Source organism: Capra hircus, chromosome 14 (assembly GCF_001704415.2).
Source record: "Capra hircus breed San Clemente chromosome 14, ASM170441v1, whole genome shotgun sequence".
NCBI classification, from domain to species: Eukaryota; Metazoa; Chordata; class Mammalia; order Artiodactyla; family Bovidae; genus Capra; species Capra hircus.
Window position 1 is genome coordinate 62,969,139 of NC_030821.1, and position 14,924 is coordinate 62,984,062.

The 14,924-nt window shown below is 49.3% G+C and overlaps 1 pseudogene; it reads right to left on the reverse strand.

Moving 5' to 3' along the window:
- LOC106502837 lies at positions 658–9,782 on the reverse strand (annotated as a pseudogene).

The following is a 14,924-nucleotide window of genomic DNA, read 5'->3' on the forward strand; positions in this document are numbered from 1 at the left end:
TGTCCGCAGAAAGAGAGCTTCTGTCAGAGCAGAGCCTGGGGCTGCCACACCCCCACTTCCACCACCAGCCCCAGGTGCACCGGGGCATGACTGTGAGAGCGAGGCTCCTTCCCCCCGCAAGACACGCAGAACACGTGGGGCACTGGTCACTGGACCCCCGCTCAGTGTTAAAACCTCCCACTCAGGCCTGTTGATTGAGAGACAGCATTTGAAGACTATTAAGGGGGTGAGGTGGGCTGGGAGTGAACGCCCAGGAGGGTGAAGCTGAGGTGGGGCAAGTTGGAAGGTCACCCAAGGCCAGGCTCTCCCTGCAGCAGCCCCCCACATGAGCCCAGGTGGAGGTGGGCCCCTCGAGTCAGAGCCGCGATGGCTCAGACACCACATTCTGGGCCTTTGGGGCACAAGTGCCCAAGTAGCCCCTGTTCTTGTCTACACTTGCTGCAGTCAGGGTCAGCCCTGTCTTCGTCTTCTTACTAGTATTTTATTTGTATTTTTGGAGAAGATTTTTTCACAAGAAACACGGATTTTTTTTTTTTTTTTTTCCAAGCAAAAGGTTTACACATTAAGAATCTATTGTCTTGGAAGAATAGAACAAGTCTCTTCGGCTAGCAAGGGGCAATTCAGATTAGAGGAACTAGTGAAGCAAGTTATATCCTGGAAGTTCTGATTGATCCAGTTTTAGGAATAAGATTGACTGTCTTCTTATCTAGTTGTGTAAGGCTCCTGTCGTGCTGTCTCAGCTCGAGACTGGTAACACTCACAACCGAGCCTCCATGGTCCCATCTGGTGTGGACACAGGGCTGGCTCACTCTCCAGGAGGCTGCATCTGTTCACAGAAGCCACCAAGCTGCTCCCCAGGCACCCCAGTCCTGTCGTTGCTATTGAGGGCACAGACCTCTGCTCTCTGTCTGTTCCCACTCTTGCTGGGCTGACTTCTGTCTGGCCTTCTCCACTCTGCTGACAGGCTCTTTAACTCTGGGTTTTTCTTTACATGCAGGTGGATCCATGGCTTGGCTTCTGCAGACTTCTTCATCATTGTTGACCTGGATGGGACAGAAGAAGGTTGATCTCCGGGTCCAGAGTCCAGGCCCACCACTGCCCTGTCTTCTTCCTGGCCAAGTTCTCACCCCTCCCAGCAGGCCTCTTGGGGGCCACTGGGATGGGGTGTCCCTGGCAGGAGCAGGGGTCCACGACTGGATGGGGGTGTCCACACCAGGACTGGAGGGCCTCTGGGGGGCTGGAGGCCATAGGACAGGCAGGAGGGCTCCCAGCGTTCAGGCGGGTCCGCACATCATGGTCTTAGAGGCCCGCACACAGTGCACCAGGCTGTCGATGTGGTAGAAGGTACAGTGGTCCAAGGACCAGTCCAGCCCGCACAGGTGCCTGACCACCAACTGGTCAGCGTAGAGTATGCACAGGCAGCCCTGGCCATGCTCCCGCACTTCCGGGAGGACACTCAGCGTGGTCCCTGGGATCGCCAGGAGGTCCGCCAGCAGGGTTCCCCCACGCAACCTCACGAAGTTACAGTAAGAAACAAAAGACACCTCCCTGCAGGAAGATGGAAAGTCAGCAGCCTGAGTGCTATCCTGAGGAAGGCAGGCTGGCGTCTGGGAACTGGGGGCTGTAGTGGGGTGAATGGGTGGCTCCCAGGTGCTATGTCCATGTCATGACTTCAGAATCTGAAAATGGAACCTTATTTGGAAGTAAGTCTTTGCAGGTGTAATTGGTTACGAATCTGGAGAGGAGGTCATCCTGGATTGGGGTGGCCCTAAATCATTGAGAGCGTCCTTCTAAGAGCACACACACAGAGGAGATACCAGGTGAAGATGGAGCCAGAGGTGGGAGGGAGGGGGCCACAAGCCCAGGAACACCTGGAGCCCAAAAAGCTGGAAGAGGCAGGAAGGACCCTGTGTTGGAGCCTCTGGAGGGAGCACAGCACTGGGACACCCTGACCACAGACGGCTGGTCTCCAGCCTGAGAGGGCACAGGCTTCTGTTGTTTGGAGTGTCCGCGTGTGGTCGTTTGCCACCGCTGCCTCAGGAAGCTCATGCAGCTGGTAGGAAGCTCCCTGCTCTGTTCTAAAGCCTCCCTCCCATTAGGGGCAGGCCCCTGCACCTATGCTATTTGCACTAACCATGAGGTTCTCGCTGAGCCCTGGCTCCCCTTCTGGGCACTGGCATTTTGGAGGGGGAGAGCAGAAACCATCACGTGACCAGCCCCCAGCCGGGTGCCAAGTCTCCAGTGAGCTTCCCTGGGGAGTTGGGGTGGGGGTGACTGTCAGGGCTCTGCCCTTTGTCACGGGGGAAGAGACACCCTAGACACCCTCGAGGAGGGAGAGACACGATGGGTGAGTGACCAGCTCAGGGCCTGTCTCAGCTGTGAGCACCCCAACCGGTGCTGAGCCCTGGAGCCCCCCAGCAGGCCCCGCCCCTTCCTCCACCTCTAGTAGGTGGGACACCCCTTCCCCTTGTCACTTCTAGAGCACTGCAGCCCCTGCCCCCTTTGTCCTCTTCTAGTTGGTGGGACACCCCTTCTTGTCATTCCAGGAGCGCTGCAGACCTCACCCTCTTCCTCAGTGTCTAGTAGGTGTCACACCCCTTCTCCTTGTCACTGCAGGAACAGCTCTGGAGCCGGTGTGTGAGTGGTTCTGGGCTTTGCAGGCTGAGCCCCTGGTTCTGTGCCCCCTTCACCACATGAGCACGAAGGCAAGCTGTCTGCCCTGCTGCCTGTATGCCCTCACCCCAACTCAGTATTCTCAGGGAAGGATTAGGGGCTTCTGTAGCAGCATCTGAACCCTCCTTTAATAGGGGTGTCCTTGTGCACAACCCTTTAACCCCAACCTTTAGCAAGAGGTAACAAAAGTCTCTAAGGTAAAGTTTCCAGAGAGAATGGTAGCTACACAAGCAAAACTAGATGGAACCAGCTGGGACCAAGCTGGCAATGAATCTGACTTCCAGCAGACATTGTGTGTTGATTTTACTGTATTATTACTGTAGGAGATAGATGGGCTCCAGATTAGACATAACTGGCGTCCTGTTTGCATTTCATGGGACACAAATAAGTGTACTTCATTTCACGGCGGATACTTACAACTGTTAGCATTTCTGAGGGAAGAGTTGGATGGGCTTCAGTCTAGGTATTTACAATCAGCCTCGTTGCCCTCTGAAATGGAAATAACAACAGAGAGTAAATAGCCAGTGTTTGTCTCTTGCAAACACCTTAACATAACAGTCATGGCAAGGATAAAGAGAGGGGCGCAAAATCCTGTATGAGTAGAGTTAAGGGATCTCTGCCCACCACTCTTTCGGGACAAGGGAGACACTGCGCGTGCACAGAAAGTCTTCTTATGGGTCAAGACTCAAGAGAGAATGCCAGGAGCAGTGAGTCTTGCTTTTCCCAGAAGACTCCACTTCAGGATCCGTCCTGGCTGAAGAGTGAGTGTGCACCCAGGGGAGGGTCCCAGGGTAGGTCAGGTGTGAGCAAAGAAACCGGATAATTAGCCTGAAGGAAAACAAAGACCCGGAAGAAATGCCCCATGTAAATGACTTAACCATCTCTTTTCTCTGCTCCTCCTCACTAGGGGGCACGCCCGCACCCTTTCTCTGCTGTGCTTCTATCTTAACGAGCCATCTGTCTGTGTGCTTCCCCACTTGTTGTTCTTCTCTTTATGTCTCTAAAAAATTTATACCTGAATTTACAGTTTCTGTCTCTGTGATAAATACACTTTTCACTGTGGGCAAAAATCCAGGGGAAAATGGCTTCTAGCTTCTAGCCCTTGGCGATCTGGTGGCTGGGATTCATGGTTCTCATCCGGGCTTCCCAGTTTCAATTCCTGGGTGGGGAATTAAGATCTCCTTTCATGTCACCACTGGCTGCTAACTTGGTCATTATATTAAGTGACACACCTACCAGTGGCCATACCCAACGTGAAGAACCAAAAAAAGGTAAACATGAGGTGGCCCCCTGCTAATTCGGAAAAGCCCTGCCCTTCCCCTAAACGCACCTGCCTCCCCAGCATTAGCCTCACTCCTCCTCCTCCCAGTGTCTTTACTGTTTAAAATCAAACCACTGTCTCCAGGTGGGCGAGAAGTTGAGCTGTGAACTTAGTACCTGCTTCTCTGTTCTTTGGCGTCTGAGTAAAGCCCGTGCTGTGTTGCTCTTGGCTTTGATTTCATAATTGCCTACTTGAGCCCAAGTGGAAAAAGGAAGCCTTCCCTGTTGAGGCAGAGCCTTGGCCAGGCCAGGGCCTGAGCAGGGGCCATAGGACAATTGGTGAGAGTCTGTGAGGGGCGGTGGTCTCTGCCGGTGGGGTGGTGGAGGGCACGCCCACAGCTACAGCACTGGCTCCGTGGATGAGCGTCAGGGTGCAGAGATGATGTGAGCCAGGCCCTAGTGAGGGCCACATTCAGGCTGTCGTGATGACCAGAGTCAGGGCCCAGTGAGGGCCAGAGCCAGGCCTAGAAAGGGTGAGATTCAGGCCCTAATGAGGATGAGCGTCAGTGCCTAGTGAGGCCCTGAGTAAGGCTGTAGTGGGGACCAGACTCGGGGCCGGGTGAGACCCAGAGTCCTGTCCCAGTGGGGCAGAGTCAGGCCACAATGAGGACCAGAGTCAGACCCTAGGAAGGACCAGATTCAGGGCTCAGTGAGGACGCAAGTCAGGGCCCAGTGAAGCAAAGGGTCGGGCTTATTGAGGCAAAGAGTCAGGCCATAGAGAGGACCAGAGTCAGGCCGTAGAGAGGACCAGATTCAAGCCACAGAGAGAACCAGACTCAGGACTTAGTGAGGACAAGAGTCAGTGTGTAGTCAGGATCAGAGTCAGTTTTTTGTGAGGACCGTAGTCAGGCCATAGAGAAGCCTTGTCAGGCCATCGTGAGAAGCTGTGTCGTGCAATAGATAGGAATAGAGTGAGGCTGTAGTGAAGACCAGAAGGAGGCTGTAGTGAGGGGCACAGTGAGGACATAGTGAGGGCCAGAGTGAGACCACAGTGATGACAAGAGTGAGGACACAGTGAGGACCGGCGTGAGGCTGCAGTGAGGGTGAGAGTCCGGCCCTAGGAAGCAGGTCAGAACCCAGTGAGCGTGAGAGTCTGCGCCAAAGCGGAGCAGAGTCAGGCTGCAGTGAGGACCTGAATCATGGCCCAGTGAGCAATCGTGTCAGGGTTCAGTGAGGACAGGAGTCAGGCCCAGTGAGGAAAGAGTCAGCCCACAGAGAGGACCAGAGTCAGGCCACAGAGAGCATCATTGATAGGGCAGAATCGGTGCACAGTGAGGAGCAGAGTCAGGCCCTAGCGAGCATGAAAGTCAGGCCCTAGTGAGGACCAGAGTCAGGCCGTAGCGAGGACCAGAATCATGGCCCAGTGAGAAACAGCGTCAGCATCCAGTGAAGAAAAGAATCAGGCCCCAGTGAGGCAAGGAGTCAGGCCATGGTGAGGATGAAAGTCATGCCAGGGTGAGACATGTCAGGTCCTAGTTAGGACAAGAGTCAGGCCAAAGTGAGGATGAGAGTCAGGCCCTAGTTAGGACTGGAGTCAAGCCACAGTGTGGATCAGAGTTAAAACCCCATGATGACTGGATTCAGGGACTGGTGAGGAAGAGTGTCTGGCCCTACTGAATACAAGGGTCATGTCATAGGATCAGATTCAGGGCCCAGTGTGGAACAGTGTCAAGCTCCAGTAAGGACAAGAGTCAGGCCCCAGTGAGGTAAACAGTCAGCCTGTAAGTAGGCAAAATTCAGGCCATGGAGGACAGTCAGGACATAGTGAGGACGAGAGTCTGACCGTGGTGAGGATGAAAGTCAGGCCAAAGAGAAGACCAATGTGAAGCTATAGTGAGGACCAAAGTTAGAGCCCAGTGAGGACCAGACTCAGGGCACCGTGAGGACCAGAGTCAGCATCTAGTGAGGACAAGTGTTAGGCCCTAGTGAGGATGAGAGTCAGGACCTAGTGAGACCAGAGTCAGGATATTGTGAGGACCAGAGTCGGACTGTAGGGAGGATCAGACTTAGGGCCCATTGAGAACCACAGTCAGGCCTACTGGGTACCAGAGTCAGACCCCAGTAAGGCAAAGAGTCAGGTTGTAGAGAGGCAGAGAGTCAAGTTGTAGAGAGGATAAGTAATGTCATAGTGAAGACCAGAGTCGGACCAGAGTGAGAACCAGTGAGGAACGAACTCTGAACTCAGTGAGGACCGATCTCAGGGTGCAGTGAGAACTAGAGTCAGCATCTTGTGAGGACAAGAGTCAGGCCCCAGTGAGGACGACAGTGAGGCCCTGGGGAGCACCACAGTCAGGTCCCAGTGAGGCCAAGAGTCGGGTAGTAGAGAGGACAGAATAAAGTCGAAGAGAAGACCAGAGTCAGGCCATAGTGACAAAGACAGTCAGGCCACAGAGAGGACCATAGTCACAGCATATTGAGAAGCAGTGTCAGATATAGAAGTGTGAGGAGGCTGTGGGGACCAGAGTCAGGCCATAGTGAGGACCAGAGTGAGGCCATACTGAAGATGAGTCAGGCCCTCGTGAGGCCAAGAACCAGGCCCTAGTAGCATAAAAGTCATGCCTTGAGAGGATGAGATTCATGCCATAGTGGGGCAGAGTCAGGCAGAGTGAGGACCAGAATAGGGCCAGGTGAAGAATCATCTCAGGCTCCAGTGAGGACCAGAGTCAGGCCCTGGTGAGTCAAAAAGTCAGGCTCAAGTGAGACAAAGAGTCAGGCACCTGATAAGGCAAAGAGTCAGGCTGAAGAAATGATCGGAATCAGGGGCCATTCAGGAACAGACTCAGGGCCCAGTAGGACCAGAGTCAGGCTGTGTGGAGGAGTAGAGTCAGGGCCCAGTGAGGCAAAGAGTCAAGCAGTAGAGAGTAAAGAATCAAGCTGTAAAGAGGACCAGAGTCAGGCTGTAGTGAGGCAAAGCATCAGGTCATAGTGAGGCAGAGTCAGGCAGTAGAGCCGACCAGATTCAGGCCACAGTGAGAACCAGAGTCAGGCTGTATTGAGGACAAGTGTCAGGCCATAGAGAGGACCATGTCAGCGCTCAGCGAGGTCAGACTCAGGGAACGCAGGACCAGACTCAGTGCATAGTGAGGTCCAGAGTCAGGGCATATTGAGAAGCATTGTCAGGGCCTGGTGAGAAGAAATATCAGGTAATAGGAAAAGTGTGAGGATGTAGTGAGAAGCAGAGTGAGGCTATAGTGAGGAACCAGAGTGAGGTTGTAGTCAGGATGAGAGTGAGGCCAGTTTGAGGACAAGAGGGAGGCTGAAGTGAGGACAAGAGTGACGACGTAGTGGAAGACCAGATTCAGGCCGTAGTGAGGACCTGAGTTAAGGCCCATAGGAGATCAGACTCGGCCCAGTAGGACCAGAGTCAGGCTGTGGGGAAGACTGAGTCAGGACCCAGTAAGGACCACAGTCATTGCCTACTGAGGACCAGAGTCAGGCCCCACTGAGGCAAAGAATCAGCCTGTAGTGAGGCACAGAGTCAGGCAGTTGAGAGAAGAGTGTCAAGCCATAGAGAGGACCAGGGTCTGGCTGCAGTGAGGACCAGACAGGCTGTAGAAAGGACTAGAGTCAGGGCCCAATGAGGACCAGAGTCAGGCCCAGTGAGGCAAAGCATCAGGCTGAAGTGAGGCAAAGAGTCAGGCCATAGAGAGGCCCAGAGTCAGGCCGTAGGGAGGACAAGAGTCAGTCAGTAAAGAGGACCAGTGGCAGGGCCCAGGGAGGGCCGGAGATAGGCCCTAGTGAGTATGAGAGTCAGGCCCTGGTGAGGATTTGAGTCATGCCATAATTAGAACTAGAGTCAGGCCACAGAGAGGACCAGACTCGTGGCCCAGTGAGAACCAGTGAGGCTCCAATGAGGACAAGAAACAGGCCCCAGTGAGGCAGAGTCCGGCCGTATTGAGGCAAAGGTTCAGGACAGAGGAAAGAGTCAGGTCATAGGACGAGAGTCAGGCCACGGTGAGGAGGAGAGTCAGGCTAAAATGAAGACGAGAGCAGGCTTTAGTGAGAACCAGAATCAGGCCGTATTAGGGACCACAGTCAGTTTGTAGTGAGGGCCAGATTTAGTGCCCAGTGGGTCCAAAGTCAGGCCCTTATGAAACGAGAGTCAGGCCTTAGTGAGGACCAGAGGCAGGCTGTAGTGAAGACCAGCATCAAGGCCCAGTGAGGACCAGATAAAGGGCCTAGGGAGGACCAGAGTCAGGCCATAGAGAGGACAAGACTCAGGGCCCAGTGTACACCAGAGTCAGGCCCAGTGAGACAAAGTGTAAGGCTACAGTAAGGCAAAGAGTAGGCCCTAGAGAGGACCAGAGTCCAGCTGTAATGAAGACCAGTGGCAGGCCATAGAGAGGACCAGAATCAAGCCATAGTGAGGACCAAACTCAGGGCACAGTGAGGACCAGAGTCAGTGCATAGTGAGGACCAGAATCAGGGCATAGTGAGGGCCAGAATCAGGGCACAGTGAGGGCCAGAATCAGGGCACAGTGAGGACCAGAGTCAGTGCATAGTGAGGACCAGAATCAGGGCACAGTGAGGACCAGAGTCAGTGCATAGTGAGGACCAGAATCAGGGCATAGTGAAGACCAGGGCCAGTGCATAGTGAGGACCAGAATCAGGGCACAGTGAGGACCAGAATCAGGGCACAGTGAAGACCAGGGCCAGTGTGTAGTGAGGACCAGAATCAGGGCATAGTGATAAGCTGTGTTGGGTAATAGAGAGGAAAAGAGTGAGGATGTATTGATGACCAGGTGAGGCTGCAGTGAGGCCAGAGTCAGGCCATAGAGAGGAGCAGGGTCAGACTGTAGTTAGGACTGTAGTCTCCTTTGGGGGACCAGACTCAGGGCCCAGTGAGGACCAGAGTTAGGCCATAATGATGACCAGACTCAGGGCCCAGTGAGGACCAGAGTTAGGCCATAATGATGACCAGAGTCAGGGCCCAGTGAGGACCTGAGTCAGGCACCTGTGACAAAATAGTCAGGCCCAAGTGCGGGAGAGTCAGGCCACAACGTGGTCCAGAGTCAGCCACAGTGAGGACCAGAGCCATGGCCCGGTGCGGACCTGAGTCAGGCCCAGTGAGGATAAGAGTCGGCTCAAGTGAGGACAAGGTCAGGACAAACTGAGGACCAGAGCAGAGCACAGTGAGGACCAGAGTCAGGAAATGGAGGACAGACACAGGCCATGGTGAGAATGAGAGCCAGGCCCTAGTGAGGCCCAGACTCAGACTGTAGTGAGGACCAGTCTCAGGGAGCAGTGAGAACTAGTGTCAGCATTAGTGAGGACGAGAGTCAGGCTCTAGTGAGGCAAAGGGTCAGGCCATAGAGAGGGCCAACTAGACCCCTAGAGAGAGCCAGAGCCAGGCCTTCATGGGGAAGAGAGTCACCAGGGAGTGAGCACCAGAGTCCGGCCGGAGTGAGGACAAGACTCAAGTCACAGTGAAGACCAGAGTCAGCCGCAGAGAGAAGAGCAGTCAGGCTGCAGGGAGAGAGTCACGCCATGGACAGGACCAGTGTCTGGGCCCAGTGAGGAGAAGACTCGGGGCACAGCGAGGACAAGAGTCAGGGCCTAGTGATAGATAGTAATAGGAAAAGAGAGGGCATAGTGAGTGCCAGAGTGCGGCCTTAGTGAGGGGCATGGTGAGGCCCTAGTGTGTACGAGAGTCAGGCGTTAGTGAGGATGAGAGGCTGAGACTGGTGAGCCAAACAGTCAGGCCCCTTTGTGGCAAAGAGTCAGGCCACAGTGATGCAAAAAGACAGGTTGTAGTGAGGCAAAGTGTCTGACTCTTTGCGACTCCATGGACTGTAGCCTGCCAGGCTCCTCCATCCATGGGATTTTCCAGGCAAGAATACTGGAATGGGTTGCCATTTCCTTCTCTAGGGGATCGTCCCAACCCAGGGATTGAACATGGGAGTCTGCACTGCAAGCAGACTCTTTACCATCTGAGCCACGAGGGAAGACCAGAGCCATTATAAGAGCTATGCAATTGGATATTTGAACAATTTATCTCCAATGTGAAAATAAAAGTGAAGTTTCTCAGTTGTCTCACACTCTGTGAGACTCCATGGACTGTAGCCTACCAGGCTCGTCCATCCATGGGATTTCCCAGGCAAGAGTACTGGATTGGGTTGTTATTTGCATCTCCAGGTGATCTTCCCAACCCAGGGATCGAACCTGGTCTCCCGCATTGCAGGCAGAAGCTTTACCGTCTGAGCCACTAAGGAAACCCATATCTTCAATATAGAGGTTGTTAATGCTGTTCTGTAAACCTCTCACACTTGCCACCATCTTTGTTTAGTTCAGTAATATCTTGTGATTTAGCTTCTGACTTCTGTGTGTAGTAAGCTAATCACTGATCGAAAATATGTATAACTTTGCTTTATGCTATTTTATATTTCACAACAATATCCCTGTTAACATCTGTGAAAGAACTTGCTATGGAAACCGAACCATAACATACCATATTATACATGCAGATTTAACATTTTGTTTCATATCCTCTCTGGTGTATTTCAGTGTTTTAATTTTCTTTTCAATAACAGTAGAAGTTATTTGATATACTAATACTACACTGTCATACATAGGGAATTTCTTTCAGCCTTTAAAACTAAACTATTTTTGCTGTATGGTTTTAGAAAATAGAGTATATGGGAAAAGACAGCTAAAGCAAATTATGCTTTAGAACACTTTCCCATACCTAGAAATTAGAAAACTTTAAATATTGAAAATTAATAATTATTTAGAAAACATTTGAATTATTAAGAAGATTATATTATTCAAAAAGGGATTATGATGTTGTTTAAGAGAGAAAATGATATTTAACTTCATAAGTAAAATAAAAGTATTGTATCTAAAATACTTTATGGTAATATAGGAATCAGGTATTGATTCCTTTGATATTTTATTGGGGTATAGATGCTTTAACATGTTGTGTTAGTTTTTGCTGAATAGCAAAGTGGATCAATTCTACCTATACACATATCTACTTTTTAGATTTCCTTCCCATTTAGGTCACCACAGAGCATTGAGTGCAGTTCTCTGTGCTATACAGCAAGCTCTTATTAGTTACCTGTTTTATATATTGTTATTGTTGTTTAGTCCTTAAGTCATGTCTGACTCTATTGCAACCCCATGGACTATAGCCCGTCAGGCTCCTCTGTTCATGGGATTTCCAGCAAGAATATTGGAGTTGGTTACTATTTCCTTCTCTAGGGCATCTTCTCAACCTCAGGGATCGAACCCATGTCTCTTGAGTTGGCAGGTGAATTCTCTACCACTGAGCCACCAGGAAAGCCCATTTTATATATAGTAGTATATATTAATAAATGTCAGTCCCAATCTCTCGATTCACTTTAAAATAAAATACAGGTAGAGCAGAGGAAATAAATTAGACTTATAAAACAGTCATTTAAAGTTATTTAACTGGGTACGTTGAGTTGTTTCACTCAAGATATTTACTGATTACTGAGTTGATTTCTTAGTGGATTAGTGTTAACATTGCACTTTGCGGCATAGGTCAAAACTCTGGCCTTTCAGGCTATTTCAACCAGTTTTAGGTCTTTGTGGAGGACAGGAAACTGAAGATGGTGAGATGGTCTGAATTGAATTACCTATCTGGTGTATCACAAAGCATCCCACATTGACATTTATTGTATCATTGAGCAGTATATTTGTAATCAATAACATTGCAATTTTGCTTCAAAAATAATAAAACAAGTGTTTAAATGCTAACTCCCATTTTAAGAAAAAGCAAATATATCCTATTAGATTTTAGCTAAATTCTACTTTAAACTGCTTGTGCCTTCGTTTATTATTCCTGAGTTGTTTCATATCTATGTTGTTAAGTACTCAGTTCCTAATTTTCAGATCAGAAACTTCTCTTCTATGCATTCCTCTGATACACAATAGGTCTTGCTTTTGACACTGTATTAAAAATCTCCCTGTAACCATCGTGTGGAAGGCAGAATCTGGATGGCCCCCTAATTCCCTCCTGTTGATGCACAAGACCTGTACAACCTGGAGAATGGAGAAGACCTATGAATGTGAGGGTTATTATTCCCTTGTGTGGAGGTATGTTTTCCTACTAGTTTTCAAGAAGCTGCCATATTGTGACAGGGCCAAGGTAATTAGGATCTGAGGGTTGTCTCTAGAATCTGAGATCAGTCCCTGGAGACCTCAGTCCTAAAACTGCAAGAGACCGAGTTCCACCAACAACTTGAATGAGCTTGGAAGAGGACTCTGAGCCCCAGATGGGAACGCAGCCTAGGCCAAAATCTTGGTTACATCCGTGTTAGACCCCAGCAGAGAATCCATCTCCATTGGGCCTGGACTTCTGACCTACAGATACTGTGAGACAGTAAGTGGATGTTGTCTTAAGTCTCTAAGTTTGTGGTAATTTGTTTATAGCAATAGAAAACTAACACAATCTGAGTTCCTTTTCTATACTCTTTTTCACTTATTTTCTGCCATAGATTAGCTAGTAGCAAGTGGGCCCTACATGATTAATCTCAAAGTGGGCAATTAAGATAATGAATGTAATGGAAACTTGGCTAATCAAAGCTGGTTTACCTTGTGTTAATGGAGAAGGAAATGGCAACTCACTCCAGTACTCTTGCCTGGAGAATCCCATGGACAGAGGAGGCTGGCAGGCTACAGTCCATGGGGTTGCAAGAGTCCGACACGACTTAGTGACTAAACCACCACTGCCAAGGCAACATTCTATAAGTGCTGCTTACCTGAGCCACTTCTATTTTTATACTTGTGTGTTTTCTGAATTCAGATATAATGTTCTTTAAAATCCCTTGTTGTTGTTCATACCATTAATGCTGTTCATGGGGTTCTCAAGGCAAGAATACTGAAGTGGTTTGCCATTCCCTTCTCCGGACCACATTTTGTCAGAATTCTCCACCATGACCCATCCGTCTTGGGTGGCCCTACATGGCATGGCTCATAGTTTCACTGAGTTAGACAGGTTGTGGTCCATGTGATCAGTTCTGTGATTGTGGTTTTCATTCTGAATGCCCTCTAATTGATAAGGACAAGTGGTCTATGGAAGTTTCCTGATGGGAGAGACTGACTGAGGGGGAAACTGGATCTTATTCTGATGGGTGGGGCCATGCTCAGTGAATCTTTAATCCAATTTTCTGTTTTGGGGCAGGGCTATGTTCTCTCCCTGTTGTTTGACCTGAGACCAAACTATGGTGGAGGTAATGAAGATAATGGTGACCTCCTTCAAAAGGTCCGGTGCACGCACTGCCACACTCCCAACCCACGCCTCCTCTGGGGACTCCTGGACACTCACAGGCAAGTCTGAGTCAGTCTCTAGAGTCACTGCTTCTTTCTCCTGGGTCCTGGTGCACACAAGGTTTTGTTTGTGCCCTCCAAGAGTCTGTTTCCCCAGTCCTGTATAAGAACATTTCATTCAAAGATGGGCACAATAAAGGACAGAAAAGATACGGACCTAACAGAAGCAGAAGATATTAAGAAGAGGAGGCAAGAATACACAGAAGAACTATACAAAAAATATCTTCATGACCCAGGTGTGATCACTTACCTAGAGCCAGACATCCTGGAGTCCAAAGTCAAGTGGGCCTTAGGGAGCATCACTATGAACAAAGCTGGTGGAGGTGATGGAATTCCAGTTGAGCTATTACAAATCCTAAAAAATGATGCCGTTAAAGTGTTCCACTCAATATGCCAGCAAATTTGGAAAACTCAGCAGTGGCCACAGGACTGGAAAAGGTCAGTTTTCATTCCAATCCCAAAGAAAGGCAATGCCAAAGAATGTTCAGTTTACCACACAATTGCACTCATCTCACACACTAGCAAAGTAATGCTCAAAATTTTCCAAGCCAGGCTTCAAGAGTATGTGAACTGTGAACTTCCAGATGTTCAAGCTGGATTTAGAAAAGGGAGAGGAAGTAGAGATCAAATTGCCAACATCTGTTGGATCATCAAAAAAGCAAGAGAGTTCCACAAAAACATCTACTTCCACTTTATTGAGTACACCAAAGCCTTTGACTGTGTGGATCACACAAACTGTGGAAAATTCTTCAAGAGATGGGAATAGTAGATTACCTTACCTCCCTCCTGAGAAACCTGTATGCAGGTCAAGAAGCAACAGTTAGAACCACACATGGAAAAACAGACTGGTTCAAAATTGGGGAAGTATGACAAGGCTGTGTATTGTCACCCTGCTTATTTAACTTCTTTGCAGAGTACATCATTCAAAATGCCAGGCTGGATGAATCACAAGCTGAAATCAAGATTGCCAGGAGAAATACCAACAACCTCAGATATGCAGATGACACTACCCTAAAGGCAGAAAGCAAAGAGAAACTAAAAAGCCTCTTGATGAAAGTGAAAGAGAAAAGTGAAAAACCTGGCTTAAAACTCAACATTCAAAAAGCCAAGATTGTGGCATCTTGTTCCTTTATTTCATGGCAAATAGATTGGTAAAAGTGGAAACAGTGATTTCTTGGGCTCTAAAATCACTATGGACAGTAACTGCAGCCATGAAATTAAGAGATGCTTGCTCCTTGGAAGAAAAGCTTTGACTAACCTAGACAGTGTATTAAACAGCAGAGACATCACTTTACTGACAAAGATCCTATGGTTTTTCCAGTAGTCATGTGTGGATGTGAGAGATGGACCAAAAAGAAGTCTGATGCTTTAAAACTGTCATGCTGGAGAAGATTCTTGAGAGTCGTTTGGACAGCAAGGAGATCAAACCAGTTAATAATAAAGGAAATCTACCCTGAATATTTATTGGAAGGACTGTTGCTGAAGCTGAATCTCCAATACTTTGAATACCTTATGTGAAGAACCAACTCATTTTAATGAGTCTTTTATACCCTGAGGCTGGGAAAGATTGCGAGCAGGAGGAGAAGAGGGTGACAGAGGATGAGATGGTTCATGGCATCTTTGACTCAGCGGACATGAGT